Here is a 16,932-nt window from a genome sequence, read left to right on the forward strand (position 1 = left end):
GAACCGCAGGAACTCACAGAGCCTGTGAGGGGACCCAGATGGGGAAGAAGCGTCCGTGCTCACGTATCTCTGGGGAGGTTGGAAGGGGCGCCCGCCAGCGAGGCAGGTGCCGCGCGAGTGGCCGGAGACGTTTCTCCGTGGGATCTCTCGGGGTGTCGCAGGGTGCCGGGTGCAGGGGCACCCTGGGAGGCCCGGTCCACCGAAAAGCCCGAGAAGTCTTCATGTGGGGCAGGCACGGAATGGTTTCTTGCAGGGCCGGGCGAGGAGAATTCGGGGGCCCATACCTCCAAGCCCCACACGTCTCGAGAGGGCTCCACGTGGCATTCTGAAAGGCCGGGCGACGGAGGGAAGGGGTTCGTGGCTGCGGACAACGCCTGGCTGGAGGAATTCTTTGTCTTTGGCGACGGTTCACCCCGCAGGTCAGGTCATGCGGTTCCTCGACACCTTCCACGGGGCGGATGTTCACAGGAGGAGTGGGGACGGGACGGCGGACTCGCAGGCCACCCTCCTGTCCCCACTGCTCCCCTCCAGAACTGGAGCTCGAATCTAGATGGGCCTCTGACCGCACACATCGCTGGGTTTACGTCGTGCCGGCTTCACCTTCGAGTCTCACAAACTGGCACTCTTGCTGCTTCTAGGAGTGTCCTAGAGAAGAAGACACCGGGTTCCGTACGAGATCAGCTTCTTGGACGCGGCCCTCTGGAGCCCGTGGCTTTGGCTTCAGGGGAAGCACGCTGCCTACGGTATAGCCTGGCCCGGAAGCTCATCCGAGGATTCCTCAGGAGTTCGCGGGCCCCGAGGATTCTGTTTCCGAAAAGCGTTTTCTGGAACCGGGCGACTTGGGGGAACGTGTCACTGGTCTGGAAAATGGAAGGCCGCTGTCAGAGGGTTCAGTGACCTTTACGCTCCCTCCTTTCACTTGAAAGGTGTCTTCTTTTTTCTCCCCACCCCGCCCCCCAACCCCCCGCAACACACACACACCCGACAGCTTGCCTGACCGTTGTTGCTGGGGAGATGAACTCTCAGGAGACGGGAGGCCAAGTCTCTTTCACACCCCGGGGAAGACGATGGGAACGGGTCCCCAGCCGTGCGATGTTTCCGTGTCTCGGCACGGCCGACAGCCTCCTCCTCGTTCTGGGTGCTCCCGTTTCCTCCACCCCCCACCCCCCACCCCATCCCATCCCATCCCATCCCATCCCACCCCATCCCCTCCCATCCCAAACTAAGGGTTTAGTTTAATGCCAAACTTCTACAAAGAAATAAGCAAATTTTTGTGCAATGTCCAGTGATCTCTTTCTAGGTTGATAGACTGATCAATGCCGTGGTTAATTCCCACAGTAAGTGGATGCCACCCTGTAAATCTTCTTGGCTCATTGCCTGCCACACCCGCTCCATTGCTGGTTAGGAGTAATGTTGTAAAACATGAAAGAGAACACAAAATGGACTGATGACTCTGAGAGAAGAATTGTAATTGGAGGACATTTCAGGACTGGCTCTGATATTGCATCCCGGAAAAAGTAAAACTCATACAGAGAGTAGAAAAGTGGTTACTAGGGCTATGGGGAGAGGTTGGTAAAAGGGAACAAATATTCAGCTATAAGATGAATAGAGTCTGAGGATCTCACGTAAAACACGGCAATCTTTTTGACATGTTTTGTATAAATGAAATCTTATATGAAGATAAAAATCTAAGTAGGAAAGATGGAGGGAAGAAAAAAAAAAAGAAGGTGAAATATGTGAGGTGATATGAATTAACTGGATGAGGAATCCTTTCACATCGTAAACACATGAAATCACCACAGTTATATTTCAATTTCTTGCAATGTTGTATGTCAATTATACCTCAAAAAAGTTGAAATTTTAAAAAAGATATTACAAGATCTATGAAAAACCGTGAGGACTGTGTCTGGCTTGATAACATTGAGAACGTAGAACTCAGGCGATCCAAAACGTCCCCCTGACTAATAGAGTGTTTGTGTCATCGGTTACTCAATTCCGAATTATCATAGGTTCCAGAATTGTTGGTTGGATGCAAGATTTCAAAGCAGCCACATGCTGGAAAACTTAGTTTTAATGAGTTTAGTTCTATTCTCTCAAAGCGGAGAGCTCTATTTAAAGATGATATTTCACGTGGACTTCCTTGATGTTTCGTACGCTGGATCAGAGACGGATATAGTGAGATATCATGAAGTAATTCCCTGTTTTTCTCTTTATAATTTCCGCGACATGATCCTTCTAGTTAGTAAGAAACATTTGTGTTGCCTTGAAGAGAATTAGATGATTATCATAATAATGGAAAGGGAAAGTAGTAGGTTTATGCTTGGCCCTTTTATATTTAAAATATACCTTTTTGGCTAGAGTGTGAGGCACAGGAGATCTAGATCCTGCAATCGAGGAATGAATCTGTGCCCTTTGCAATGGAAGCAAACTGTCTTTCTTAATCCCTGGAACCCTAAGGAAGTTCCTCAAAAGAGACGGTTTGCGACTAGGTCAGAAATGATAGTCTTCAAAGGCAATCCCTTTAACGTCAAAGGAACAAAATTTACTGACTGAAGAGAAGCCTCTGGGTAATACGAATGAGGAGTCTCTGACCTATGAGCAGCCCATCAATACTCCTATTGCCGGCAATAGGAGTAAAGAGGACATCCCATGACACAGAAGGACCTGTCCCAGGAGAGAAGCCCAGGTTCATTCTGCCCGAGAGGAGAAGGCGGGCCGAGCGATGGTCTGGGAAGGGTTTAGAGACTCAGGGTGCGGGCACATGGCTACGCTTGCTGATGAGGGGTCAGATTCCCGATGAGATGAGACGACACGGCTCGCCAGCATGGTGGGGCCGTCAAGAACCCCCTCGAATCTTGCAGACCCTCTGCGACCAATGAGAGAGAGCCAGGCACCACTGCTCAGGGGCACAGCTTCTGCTCTGCTCTTGGCAGGTCCCGGTCACCTGCCACCTTCCTGTCTCCAGCAGAGGTAAAGTGAGGCCCAAATGCCGCCTGAGGATCTTTGAGCTCAGAACGGAAACTCTCTTTTTTCCGGTGGCCTGGAGTGTCATAAGCAATCCGAAGGTGAGCGGAATTAAATGCAAGTAGTCAGAATAATGGTGAGAACAAAAGGAAACGGCAAGTCACTGTTAACAATCTATTTTGGACGTAAAGTTTTGTGAAGAGAGAGACGGAACCTAGCTTCAGAAGGGGAGGGAGGTCCCGCAAGGTCGAATGAGGCCCACTGGTGGCTGGGGACTCATCTGGAGGAACTTCTCTGAAGAAGGGCCTGGGATCCATCTGAAAGCGGGAGTGGGAACCCAGGCCCGGGAGTGAGCGTCCAGAGCTGGAATGAGAGCTCCTGGGAGACTGACTCGAGCGCGGCTGGTTTCCGGGGCACCCACCTCCCCTTCTCCTCAGCTGATGCCCGCAGGCTGGGTCACGGCCCTTGAGGGAGAAGCCTTGGCAGAAGGTCTCCCCGCGGAGGGAGCCCATGGGTGTCTCAGTCTGTCAGTGGCAGTTGCTCGTTTTCTCGGGCTGCCAGCCCATCTGAGCTGTTTCTGTTGGAGGGGAAATCTGCCTGAAGTTACGCCTGAGGCCTGAGCTCTCTTATTATCAAATTAGGCGAATATCCGATACATAATGTGAATACCTGGCCTACTGCCATGGAATTTCTAAATATCCGTGTGCCGAAAGCTAACTCCGTCCCCACGTGTGCAAGCTAATTCAGGGGAACTCGCTCGTGTCTGACCCGTGTGGTAGTAGCGGTGAGAGCAGGAGTGGATCGGGAGCGAAAGGACCAGGTGGAATTTCTCGATTCAAATCCATGAATCTCTGAGGACTTCGTGAGCACGTTACACTTTAAGTGTCATTCCTGGCCTGAGAGGGAGCACGAACAGGACTTTTCTGACGGCTTCATGGAGACGTGAGACAGGAGTCGAGATCCACAGTATGCAGCGAGCGGTATCTTTGCTTATAGGCAGATCCAGAAAAAGCTATCAGCTCACTGTTGGTTCTTTCAAAGCACGTAGTAGCTGTGTGGTTGCCCGATAATGTGAGTGCCGTCCACCTAGACTGTACACGCACCTCACGCACCGAGTATCTGTCGGCCTTGTAGATGAGGAGGTGGCTGAGGGGCGTTTGCGCAAGTGACTGGGTTTGAATCTAGACAGCACCCTTTGCTGTGGGCTTGGTGAAGTGCAGGTCCTCAGTACACAGGATTCTCATCCTTCCTGGCCTGTTTCTGGCTCCTCTTCACCATCTGGGTTCCACAAGCCTCATCTTTAGCAGCACCGGTGTGCTCTTACCACAAACCTCCGAACAGCACGTTCTTTCAAGGTGCCTCCTCGTCCTTCACCGCTGGTGCTGGGCTCAGACCGTCCCCTGCCCCACGGCCCTTTCCCGGGCCTTTCCTTTTCACTCTCCCGTGGCTAGAGCTCTGACCCATCCTCCAAGCGCGAGGCCTCTTCTCACTATTTCGCATTCCAGGCAAGCCTACTTATTCTGGGAGTTATTCCCCCTTGATACTTTCTGTCTATAACCAGGACCAGGACCAAGCACACAAATCTCTTTCCACGCAACCCCTTCTTGACGCTCAGCTCTGCCGGGCGTGTTGGTGCTGACTCTCGTACGGATGGTGAGTCGACAGGTGACCGGTGACGGGTGAGCTTTTCATGAACCACGTGAAAAGTATGGTTGGCAAGCCTCTGACACAGATTCCCCCATGGGAAAACATCGTCACCTCCTGAGACAGTCCTGGGAACAAAGTCAACGAACAGAGGATTCAGTGCTTCCGGACAAATCGAGTGCTTGTGGCAGACACAACCTGCCCCAGAGCATCCAAGGTCAAGTGTGAGGAAAGGCCTAGGAGTAGCGGGACCGGGGACTGAACAAGTCGGCTCTGCTCCTCTCCCGGCTGCAGTCCAAAGAAACGCCAAACAGGATGCCTCTTTGTTGCCATCGAGTGTCCAATTCTAAACTTTTGTTAACAATGTATACAATGTTAAGGCGCGGGAGAGCCGGCTTTACTGAAACTTGTGGATCGTGCACTTCTTACCCCTGCTACTGTTTGATACAATTAGAGTTTAAGAGCACCCTGTTTTCCAGGAAAGATACTATATAACGCAAAGGTGCGATTTCTAGTGCCACCTTAATTTCCCCAGTCTCTGGGTACGAGAGCTGAACCAAATGTTGTCTAGTATATTTTCAGGGACATGACAAGCTATTCAGATCCTTCCCGATAGATGTTCTGAAAAAGAACTACTAGCTGCAAGAACTAAATCTCAATTTCAACTCCGGTAGAGGAGAAGCTGCGCTGCTGGCAACAGTTAAGATAAACACTGTATCTTCCCAAGAATAGACTGGGTACCCCCAGCATTTACCTTGAGGCTGCAGCGAGGAAGACTAAGTCTGCCACTGAACTAGGTCCGTTTCTTTGACTTGAACCTTTATACGTGATTCCTGATATCTTCAGTTTCCGTGTGCTGCCTGTAGCCCGAGACGTACAGGGCGCACCCCTCGTCAAGGCTCAGATTTCAAGAGTCTAATACATTTCCATTCAGATACAGATAGCAATCTGCAGAAGAGAGAATAATACGTATCTCGTTGGAGCGTCACAGGAATATCATGACATGACACGTGTGGCCCCGCGCGCCCCCAACCACAAGCCCAGATCTCCCGTCTCCCCTCCGAAACCTCCCCCCCTCCCCCCCATACCCAGCCACCGAGGGGGGCCCGGGGAGGGATGGCGGTCTCAGCCCCGGTTCCGAGAGGTCACTCGTGGAGCCGCCCTAGCTAGGCCGAGACGCCAGATGTGGCTGCCCTGCTGCTTCACGTCCATCTCCGTGAGCCATGCCCCAAAGGCACGTGAAATCATTGAGAGCAAATAGCGCCCCCAGAAAACGCAAAATGATCCTCCTGAACCCCACACGGCCGCCATCTTGGTGGATCCACGTTAGAGGTCGTTGGTAGGTATCCCCACTTGATGCCTGAATAGTACTCACACGGACTCGATTTCTTTTCGCTTTTCCTGGGTGCCCTAGCCAGAGAGATCACGTGGGCCGGAGAGCAAACACAGAACAGAACAGAGCCCCGAACCACAGCCAAGTCGAGGGCGTGCGGAACCGCAGGAACTCACAGAGCCTGTGAGGGGACCCAGATGGGGAAGAAGCGTCCGTGCTCACGTATCTCTGGGGAGGTTGGAAGGGGCGCCCGCCAGCGAGGCAGGTGCCGCGCGAGTGGCCGGAGACGTTTCTCCGTGGGATCTCTCGGGGTGTCGCAGGGTGCCGGGTGCAGGGGCACCCTGGGAGGCCCGGTCCACCGAAAAGCCCGAGAAGTCTTCATGTGGGGCAGGCACGGAATGGTTTCTTGCAGGGCCGGGCGAGGAGAATTCGGGGGCCCATACCTCCAAGCCCCACACGTCTCGAGAGGGCTCCACGTGGCATTCTGAAAGGCCGGGCGACGGAGGGAAGGGGTTCGTGGCTGCGGACAACGCCTGGCTGGAGGAATTCTTTGTCTTTGGCGACGGTTCACCCCGCAGGTCAGGTCATGCGGTTCCTCGACACCTTCCACGGGGCGGATGTTCACAGGAGGAGTGGGGACGGGACGGCGGACTCGCAGGCCACCCTCCTGTCCCCACTGCTCCCCTCCAGAACTGGAGCTCGAATCTAGATGGGCCTCTGACCGCACACATCGCTGGGTTTACGTCGTGCCGGCTTCACCTTCGAGTCTCACAAACTGGCACTCTTGCTGCTTCTAGGAGTGTCCTAGAGAAGAAGACACCGGGTTCCGTACGAGATCAGCTTCTTGGACGCGGCCCTCTGGAGCCCGTGGCTTTGGCTTCAGGGGAAGCACGCTGCCTACGGTATAGCCTGGCCCGGAAGCTCATCCGAGGATTCCTCAGGAGTTCGCGGGCCCCGAGGATTCTGTTTCCGAAAAGCGTTTTCTGGAACCGGGCGACTTGGGGGAACGTGTCACTGGTCTGGAAAATGGAAGGCCGCTGTCAGAGGGTTCAGTGACCTTTACGCTCCCTCCTTTCACTTGAAAGGTGTCTTCTTTTTTCTCCCCACCCCGCCCCCCAACCCCCCGCAACACACACACACCCGACAGCTTGCCTGACCGTTGTTGCTGGGGAGATGAACTCTCAGGAGACGGGAGGCCAAGTCTCTTTCACACCCCGGGGAAGACGATGGGAACGGGTCCCCAGCCGTGCGATGTTTCCGTGTCTCGGCACGGCCGACAGCCTCCTCCTCGTTCTGGGTGCTCCCGTTTCCTCCACCCCCCACCCCCCACCCCATCCCATCCCATCCCATCCCATCCCACCCCATCCCCTCCCATCCCAAACTAAGGGTTTAGTTTAATGCCAAACTTCTACAAAGAAATAAGCAAATTTTTGTGCAATGTCCAGTGATCTCTTTCTAGGTTGATAGACTGATCAATGCCGTGGTTAATTCCCACAGTAAGTGGATGCCACCCTGTAAATCTTCTTGGCTCATTGCCTGCCACACCCGCTCCATTGCTGGTTAGGAGTAATGTTGTAAAACATGAAAGAGAACACAAAATGGACTGATGACTCTGAGAGAAGAATTGTAATTGGAGGACATTTCAGGACTGGCTCTGATATTGCATCCCGGAAAAAGTAAAACTCATACAGAGAGTAGAAAAGTGGTTACTAGGGCTATGGGGAGAGGTTGGTAAAAGGGAACAAATATTCAGCTATAAGATGAATAGAGTCTGAGGATCTCACGTAAAACACGGCAATCTTTTTGACATGTTTTGTATAAATGAAATCTTATATGAAGATAAAAATCTAAGTAGGAAAGATGGAGGGAAGAAAAAAAAAAAGAAGGTGAAATATGTGAGGTGATATGAATTAACTGGATGAGGAATCCTTTCACATCGTAAACACATGAAATCACCACAGTTATATTTCAATTTCTTGCAATGTTGTATGTCAATTATACCTCAAAAAAGTTGAAATTTTAAAAAAGATATTACAAGATCTATGAAAAACCGTGAGGACTGTGTCTGGCTTGATAACATTGAGAACGTAGAACTCAGGCGATCCAAAACGTCCCCCTGACTAATAGAGTGTTTGTGTCATCGGTTACTCAATTCCGAATTATCATAGGTTCCAGAATTGTTGGTTGGATGCAAGATTTCAAAGCAGCCACATGCTGGAAAACTTAGTTTTAATGAGTTTAGTTCTATTCTCTCAAAGCGGAGAGCTCTATTTAAAGATGATATTTCACGTGGACTTCCTTGATGTTTCGTACGCTGGATCAGAGACGGATATAGTGAGATATCATGAAGTAATTCCCTGTTTTTCTCTTTATAATTTCCGCGACATGATCCTTCTAGTTAGTAAGAAACATTTGTGTTGCCTTGAAGAGAATTAGATGATTATCATAATAATGGAAAGGGAAAGTAGTAGGTTTATGCTTGGCCCTTTTATATTTAAAATATACCTTTTTGGCTAGAGTGTGAGGCACAGGAGATCTAGATCCTGCAATCGAGGAATGAATCTGTGCCCTTTGCAATGGAAGCAAACTGTCTTTCTTAATCCCTGGAACCCTAAGGAAGTTCCTCAAAAGAGACGGTTTGCGACTAGGTCAGAAATGATAGTCTTCAAAGGCAACCCCTTTAACGTCAAAGGAACAAAATTTACTGACTGAAGAGAAGCCTCTGGGTAATACGAATGAGGAGTCTCTGACCTATGAGCAGCCCATCAATACTCCTATTGCCGGCAATAGGAGTAAAGAGGACATCCCATGACACAGAAGGACCTGTCCCAGGAGAGAAGCCCAGGTTCATTCTGCCCGAGAGGAGAAGGCGGGCCGAGCGATGGTCTGGGAAGGGTTTAGAGACTCAGGGTGCGGGCACATGGCTACGCTTGCTGATGAGGGGTCAGATTCCCGATGAGATGAGACGACACGGCTCGCCAGCATGGTGGGGCCGTCAAGAACCCCCTCGAATCTTGCAGACCCTCTGCGACCAATGAGAGAGAGCCAGGCACCACTGCTCAGGGGCACAGCTTCTGCTCTGCTCTTGGCAGGTCCCGGTCACCTGCCACCTTCCTGTCTCCAGCAGAGGTAAAGTGAGGCCCAAATGCCGCCTGAGGATCTTTGAGCTCAGAACGGAAACTCTCTTTTTTCCGGTGGCCTGGAGTGTCATAAGCAATCCGAAGGTGAGCGGAATTAAATGCAAGTAGTCAGAATAATGGTGAGAACAAAAGGAAACGGCAAGTCACTGTTAACAATCTATTTTGGACGTAAAGTTTTGTGAAGAGAGAGACGGAACCTAGCTTCAGAAGGGGAGGGAGGTCCCGCAAGGTCGAATGAGGCCCACTGGTGGCTGGGGACTCATCTGGAGGAACTTCTCTGAAGAAGGGCCTGGGATCCATCTGAAAGCGGGAGTGGGAACCCAGGCCCGGGAGTGAGCGTCCAGAGCTGGAATGAGAGCTCCTGGGAGACTGACTCGAGCGCGGCTGGTTTCCGGGGCACCCACCTCCCCTTCTCCTCAGCTGATGCCCGCAGGCTGGGTCACGGCCCTTGAGGGAGAAGCCTTGGCAGAAGGTCTCCCCGCGGAGGGAGCCCATGGGTGTCTCAGTCTGTCAGTGGCAGTTGCTCGTTTTCTTGGGCTGCCAGCCCATCTGAGCTGTTTCTGTTGGAGGGGAAATCTGCCTGAAGTTACGCCTGAGGCCTGAGCTCTCTTATTATCAAATTAGGCGAATATCCGATACATAATGTGAATACCTGGCCTACTGCCATGGAATTTCTAAATATCCGTGTGCCGAAAGCTAACTCCGTCCCCACGTGTGCAAGCTAATTCAGGGGAACTCGCTCGTGTCTGACCCGTGTGGTAGTAGCGGTGAGAGCAGGAGTGGATCGGGAGCGAAAGGACCAGGTGGAATTTCTCGATTCAAATCCATGAATCTCTGAGGACTTCGTGAGCACGTTACACTTTAAGTGTCATTCCTGGCCTGAGAGGGAGCACGAACAGGACTTTTCTGACGGCTTCATGGAGACGTGAGACAGGAGTCGAGATCCACAGTATGCAGCGAGCGGTATCTTTGCTTATAGGCAGATCCAGAAAAAGCTATCAGCTCACTGTTGGTTCTTTCAAAGCACGTAGTAGCTGTGTGGTTGCCCGATAATGTGAGTGCCGTCCACCTAGACTGTACACGCACCTCACGCACCGAGTATCTGTCGGCCTTGTAGATGAGGAGGTGGCTGAGGGGCGTTTGCGCAAGTGACTGGGTTTGAATCTAGACAGCACCCTTTGCTGTGGGCTTGGTGAAGTGCAGGTCCTCAGTACACAGGATTCTCATCCTTCCTGGCCTGTTTCTGGCTCCTCTTCACCATCTGGGTTCCACAAGCCTCATCTTTAGCAGCACCGGTGTGCTCTTACCACAAACCTCCGAACAGCACGTTCTTTCAAGGTGCCTCCTCGTCCTTCACCGCTGGTGCTGGGCTCAGACCGTCCCCTGCCCCACGGCCCTTTCCCGGGCCTTTCCTTTTCACTCTCCCGTGGCTAGAGCTCTGACCCATCCTCCAAGCGCGAGGCCTCTTCTCACTATTTCGCATTCCAGGCAAGCCTACTTATTCTGGGAGTTATTCCCCCTTGATACTTTCTGTCTATAACCAGGACCAGGACCAAGCACACAAATCTCTTTCCACGCAACCCCTTCTTGACGCTCAGCTCTGCCGGGCGTGTTGGTGCTGACTCTCGTACGGATGGTGAGTCGACAGGTGACCGGTGACGGGTGAGCTTTTCATGAACCACGTGAAAAGTATGGTTGGCAAGCCTCTGACACAGATTCCCCCATGGGAAAACATCGTCACCTCCTGAGACAGTCCTGGGAACAAAGTCAACGAACAGAGGATTCAGTGCTTCCGGACAAATCGAGTGCTTGTGGCAGACACAACCTGCCCCAGAGCATCCAAGGTCAAGTGTGAGGAAAGGCCTAGGAGTAGCGGGACCGGGGACTGAACAAGTCGGCTCTGCTCCTCTCCCGGCTGCAGTCCAAAGAAACGCCAAACAGGATGCCTCTTTGTTGCCATCGAGTGTCCAATTCTAAACTTTTGTTAACAATGTATACAATGTTAAGGCGCGGGAGAGCCGGCTTTACTGAAACTTGTGGATCGTGCACTTCTTACCCCTGCTACTGTTTGATACAATTAGAGTTTAAGAGCACCCTGTTTTCCAGGAAAGATACTATATAACGCAAAGGTGCGATTTCTAGTGCCACCTTAATTTCCCCAGTCTCTGGGTACGAGAGCTGAACCAAATGTTGTCTAGTATATTTTCAGGGACATGACAAGCTATTCAGATCCTTCCCGATAGATGTTCTGAAAAAGAACTACTAGCTGCAAGAACTAAATCTCAATTTCAACTCCGGTAGAGGAGAAGCTGCGCTGCTGGCAACAGTTAAGATAAACACTGTATCTTCCCAAGAATAGACTGGGTACCCCCAGCATTTACCTTGAGGCTGCAGCGAGGAAGACTAAGTCTGCCACTGAACTAGGTCCGTTTCTTTGACTTGAACCTTTATACGTGATTCCTGATATCTTCAGTTTCCGTGTGCTGCCTGTAGCCCGAGACGTACAGGGCGCACCCCTCGTCAAGGCTCAGATTTCAAGAGTCTAATACATTTCCATTCAGATACAGATAGCAATCTGCAGAAGAGAGAATAATACGTATCTCGTTGGAGCGTCACAGGAATATCATGACATGACACGTGTGGCCCCGCGCGCCCCCAACCACAAGCCCAGATCTCCCGTCTCCCCTCCGAAACCTCCCCCCCCTCCCCCCCATACCCAGCCACCGAGGGGGGCCCGGGGAGGGATGGCGGTCTCAGCCCCGGTTCCGAGAGGTCACTCGTGGAGCCGCCCTAGCTAGGCCGAGACGCCAGATGTGGCTGCCCTGCTGCTTCACGTCCATCTCCGTGAGCCATGCCCCAAAGGCACGTGAAATCATTGAGAGCAAATAGCGCCCCCAGAAAACGCAAAATGATCCTCCTGAACCCCACACGGCCGCCATCTTGGTGGATCCACGTTAGAGGTCATTGGTAGGTATCCCCACTTGATGCCTGAATAGTACTCACACGGACTCGATTTCTTTTCGCTTTTCCTGGGTGCCCTAGCCAGAGAGATCACGTGGGCCGGAGAGCAAACACAGAACAGAACAGAGCCCCGAACCACAGCCAAGTCGAGGGCGTGCGGAACCGCAGGAACTCACAGAGCCTGTGAGGGGACCCAGATGGGGAAGAAGCGTCCGTGCTCACGTATCTCTGGGGAGGTTGGAAGGGGCGCCCGCCAGCGAGGCAGGTGCCGCGCGAGTGGCCGGAGACGTTTCTCCGTGGGATCTCTCGGGGTGTCGCAGGGTGCCGGGTGCAGGGGCACCCTGGGAGGCCCGGTCCACCGAAAAGCCCGAGAAGTCTTCATGTGGGGCAGGCACGGAATGGTTTCTTGCAGGGCCGGGCGAGGAGAATTCGGGGGCCCATACCTCCAAGCCCCACACGTCTCGAGAGGGCTCCACGTGGCATTCTGAAAGGCCGGGCGACGGAGGGAAGGGGTTCGTGGCTGCGGACAACGCCTGGCTGGAGGAATTCTTTGTCTTTGGCGACGGTTCACCCCGCAGGTCAGGTCATGCGGTTCCTCGACACCTTCCACGGGGCGGATGTTCACAGGAGGAGTGGGGACGGGACGGCGGACTCGCAGGCCACCCTCCTGTCCCCACTGCTCCCCTCCAGAACTGGAGCTCGAATCTAGATGGGCCTCTGACCGCACACATCGCTGGGTTTACGTCGTGCCGGCTTCACCTTCGAGTCTCACAAACTGGCGCTCTTGCTGCTTCTAGGAGTGTCCTAGAGAAGAAGACACCGGGTTCCGTACGAGATCAGCTTCTTGGACGCGGCCCTCTGGAGCCCGTGGCTTTGGCTTCAGGGGAAGCACGCTGCCTACGGTATAGCCTGGCCCGGAAGCTCATCCGAGGATTCCTCAGGAGTTCGCGGGCCCCGAGGATTCTGTTTCCGAAAAGCGTTTTCTGGAACCGGGCGACTTGGGGGAACGTGTCACTGGTCTGGAAAATGGAAGGCCGCTGTCAGAGGGTTCAGTGACCTTTACGCTCCCTCCTTTCACTTGAAAGGTGTCTTCTTTTTTCTCCCCACCCCGCCCCCCAACCCCCCGCAACACACACACACCCGACAGCTTGCCTGACCGTTGTTGCTGGGGAGATGAACTCTCAGGAGACGGGAGGCCAAGTCTCTTTCACACCCCGGGGAAGACGATAGGAACGGGTCCCCAGCCGTGCGATGTTTCCGTGTCTCGGCACGGCCGACAGTCTCCTCCTCGTTCTGGGTGCTCCCGTTTCCCCCACCCCCCACCCCCCACCCCCCACCCCCGCCACCGACCCCCGCCCCCAGCAGCCCTGCCACCCCACCCCAGACCAGACCGCCCGGCCCGGCCGCCCGGCCGCCTTTCCTTTCTGGTGTTTGTGGCCAGTTATTTTGAAATCCATGTTCTCCTGACCTCAAGTGCCCTTTCCCCACCCACCGGCGCATGCTTGTGTTTGTTGTCGTTGGACTTGATCACGGTCTCGACACAGGTTGACTTTCGTTTTCTCTTGTTGGGGGTCCGAGTGTCTCCTTCTTTTCCTTTCTTGCTCCTGGGCTTGCGTGTCTGTGTCTCTGTCTGCTTTCGAGAAGTCCTGCTTTGTTCTCCGAGCAGCGCTTGCCTGGTTTCGCTTTGCCGGTCGGTCCCTCCCTCCCTGCCTCCCTCCCTTCTCTCTCTCCCTCCCTCCCTCCTCCTTCGGGGGAGGGGGCCCGGGGGAGCCCGGGATGTCACTGGTGCCCCTCTCTCGGCCGTCCCCGCCCCGAGCCCCGCCGCCCGCCGGCGTCTCCGTGGAATGTCCCCCCACCAGCCTGGAATCGCGTGGGTGGGTGGGGGGGAGCGCGTCTCCTTCGTGGCAGCCTCCTGGGGAGCTATTTCCCAGCTCCTCTCCCTTCCTCTGCGGCCGGGGTCGCGTCGCGTCGCGTCTCTCGGAGGCGGCGGCTCCGGGCCGAGCTCGGGCGTTTGGGCGGCCGGCGCTGTGGCGTCCTCGGCGGCCGGCGACAGCGACCCGTCCTCGGGACATTGGAGCCGGTTGTCAGGAGCCACCTGGCGGCCGCTTTTATAGTGTCCCTCCCCTCTGGAGCTTCGGCGACCTTCAGGAGGGTTGTGACTCAGCCGCCGGGCCCGAGGCACAGCTCTCAGAGACCAGCTCTGCTGGCGGCGACAGTGGCGGTGGCGCCGAGGCCTAGGGACGTCCTGCTGTCGCCGGAGATTGGCTCTCTAGGTTCCCGAGGAGGGTGGCCGTCGCGGCGGCGGCGGCGCTCCAGAGCCGGGCTCTGGGGTGGCCTGACCGGGTCGACCAGCGTCTCCCCGTGCCCCTCCGGCCGCGGAGACGGACCGGCCGGACCCTACCTGGGCCGGGCCGCCGCGGTGGGCAGGGAGGGAGAGGGTCGTCCCTCCCTGGAGCGCCTGGGACTCGGCGGTCTGGCCTCCTCCCGGGCCCCCCTCAGGAGGGTTTGCTTTCTTCCTTCAGGAGGGTTGGCTCCCGCCCTCCAAAGGGTTTGCTGTTCGCCTTTTCAGAAGGGTTTGCGTCTCCCTTCAGGAGGTTTTTGCTTTCCCGCCCTTTCAGGAGGGTTCGCCACCCCGGAGGGTTTGCTTTCTCACCCCTCCCCAACTCCCTGAATCACGGCCAGGAGGTCAGGGACCGGCTCGAGCCGTCCTGGGTGCCCCGGACAGGACGGTCTGGGGCCCCGGGCGTGGTCCCTCGTTGGGGTCCGCTCGTCTCGTGGGAGGCGCCTCGCCGGCGGGTCTCTCTTCGTTTTTCTCTTTGGCAACTCGTAGCCAAACCCCCGCTCGGAGACTCGGACGGACGGGTACACCTACCCGTGCGGGCGAAGGGGGAGGGCGTCCCCGGCCAGCTCCCTCCCCCTTGGCGTCTGCGCCCCCACTTCGCCCACCGGGCGCCCCCTTCGCCCCCCTCCCCCCCCCAGTCGACCAGATGACCCCCGACAGCTCCGGGCCTGGTGTTTCTGGGGTAGTGCTGGGGACAGGTGGCGGTGCCAAGGTGCCAAGGTCTCTCCCTGCCAGTCGTGGGTGGGCCCCGCTGTCGGGCGCTGTCATTTTGTCGCCCGAAATGGGCCTTTTCTGCCACCAGGTAAGTGCCGACACGGTCTCTCTCGGCGTCTGCCGCCGAGGACTTTGGGCCTCTGGACGCACGCGGGGCGCCTGGGCCTTTGGGCCGCCGGCCTGGGCCTGTGCGCCGGCTCCTGCGTGGCGTGTCTGGCAGACCCGACCCGTGGCGCCACCTCCGGTCTCTGGGCGACCCGAGGGCGGCGGGGCGAGGCGCCGTGGGTCTTCTACCCTGTGTGACCCCCCCGCTGCGGGCGCCCGGTGGTGGCCGGGACGACCCCCGCTCTGTAGGCCCCGTGCCCCGTGTCAGGCAGCTCCTCCTCCTGGGGTCGTCGGCGGCTGTCGCCTGAGGCGAGGTGAGGTGTGGCGGGGGGAGGCGGCCGGTGAGGCTTAAAGCGGGCCCCTCCGGCGACTGTCCTCACCGTGCCTTCCCCCCTCCCCCTCGGCTCAACGGATCGATGTGGTGTGGTCGTGCTCTCCCGGGCCGGGCCTAAGCCGTGCCAGGCGAGGGACGGGCGTTCCTGGTGAACGTGTGCGGTCTTCTCAGTCTGTCCACGGGGCTCCTCGCCTGCCTTTCCCCCTGCCCGTCGGGGAGGGTGAGGAAGGCGGGAGGGTGGGTGTGGCCTCCGGCCCTGACTCTCGGTCTCCTGCCCGCCCCCCCTCCACGGGGCGTCAGTGAGGCCGTCGGTCTTCGGACACAGCGGACGCTCTCGCTTCGCCTTCTCGGCGCGTGTCCCGCGAGCGGCCCTCCCCGCGGTGGGGAGGGCTGTGCCCGCTGCTGCGCCGCGCGCCCCGCGTGGGTGGGTGAGCGTGCCTCGTTTGACCCTCGGTGGTGCCCCTGGAGCGCTCCAGGTCGCCCCTCAGGTGCCTGAGGCCGAGCGGTGGTGTCGTTTCCCTTAACCCGGCGTCCTCCTCGTGTCCCTCACCGCGGTGGTGTGTGTGTGTGTCCCGCGAGTGGCTCTCGTTGGGGGAGGGGTCGAGACGGGAAGAGAGGCGTGCCTGTTCCCCTCGCCTCTTCCGTTGGGGGCAGGTGCTGCCTCGTCGTGGAGGCACGGGCCGTGCACACGCTCCCGTGTGGTCGTCCGCTTACCTGTACCGCAGACCCCTCCCGCCCAGTCGAGGATCGGCGGCTCGTGGAGCGCCTCCGTGGGCCCGAAGGAGAGACGATGGGGTGAGGGACGGCGCGCCCTCGGTGAGGAAGCCTTCTCTAGCGATCCGAGAGGGAGCCTCTGGGGTACCGGAGCCCCCGGCCGCTGCCCCTCCTGAGTGCGCAGTGTAGCCGCCGTGGCGACTGCCCAGAGCACGTGGGCAGAATCCCCCCGCCTCTCCTCTGTGAGGGGGGATGGGTGCGCCGGCCCCGCGGTGGGGCCGTGTGCCGCTCGTTGCCTACCGCGGCCCGCGCCTCCCCCCGCCGAGTCGGGGGAGGGTCCCGCCGGGCCCCGCCGGGTGTCCGGCACGTGGGGGAGGACCGTGCGTGCGCCGCGTGCGTGCGGCCGGCCCCGCGGTGTGAGTGCAGGTGGAGAAGGGCCGGGGGGCGACGCCCGGTCGGCCCCGGCTTCCCCAGCCCCGCGGCCGTGTCGAGGAGGAGTCCGTCGCGCCCGCCCTCGTCCCCGAGCCGGTGGCGGCGCGCGGGCGCGGTCTGGGCCGCCTCGCTCGAGAGCGTGTCCCCGGGATGTGGCGCCTCGGGGTCAGACTAGATGGAAAGACGGATCCGTCGAGGGTGGACGGGAGGAGACGGGTGGACGGCGCCGCCGGCCCTGGCGGCGGGGCCG

Source organism: Giraffa tippelskirchi, chromosome 11 (assembly GCF_054371585.1).
Source record: "Giraffa tippelskirchi isolate mGirTip1 chromosome 11, T2T-mGirTip1v1.2.pri, whole genome shotgun sequence".
Lineage (NCBI taxonomy): Eukaryota > Metazoa > Chordata > Mammalia > Artiodactyla > Giraffidae > Giraffa > Giraffa tippelskirchi.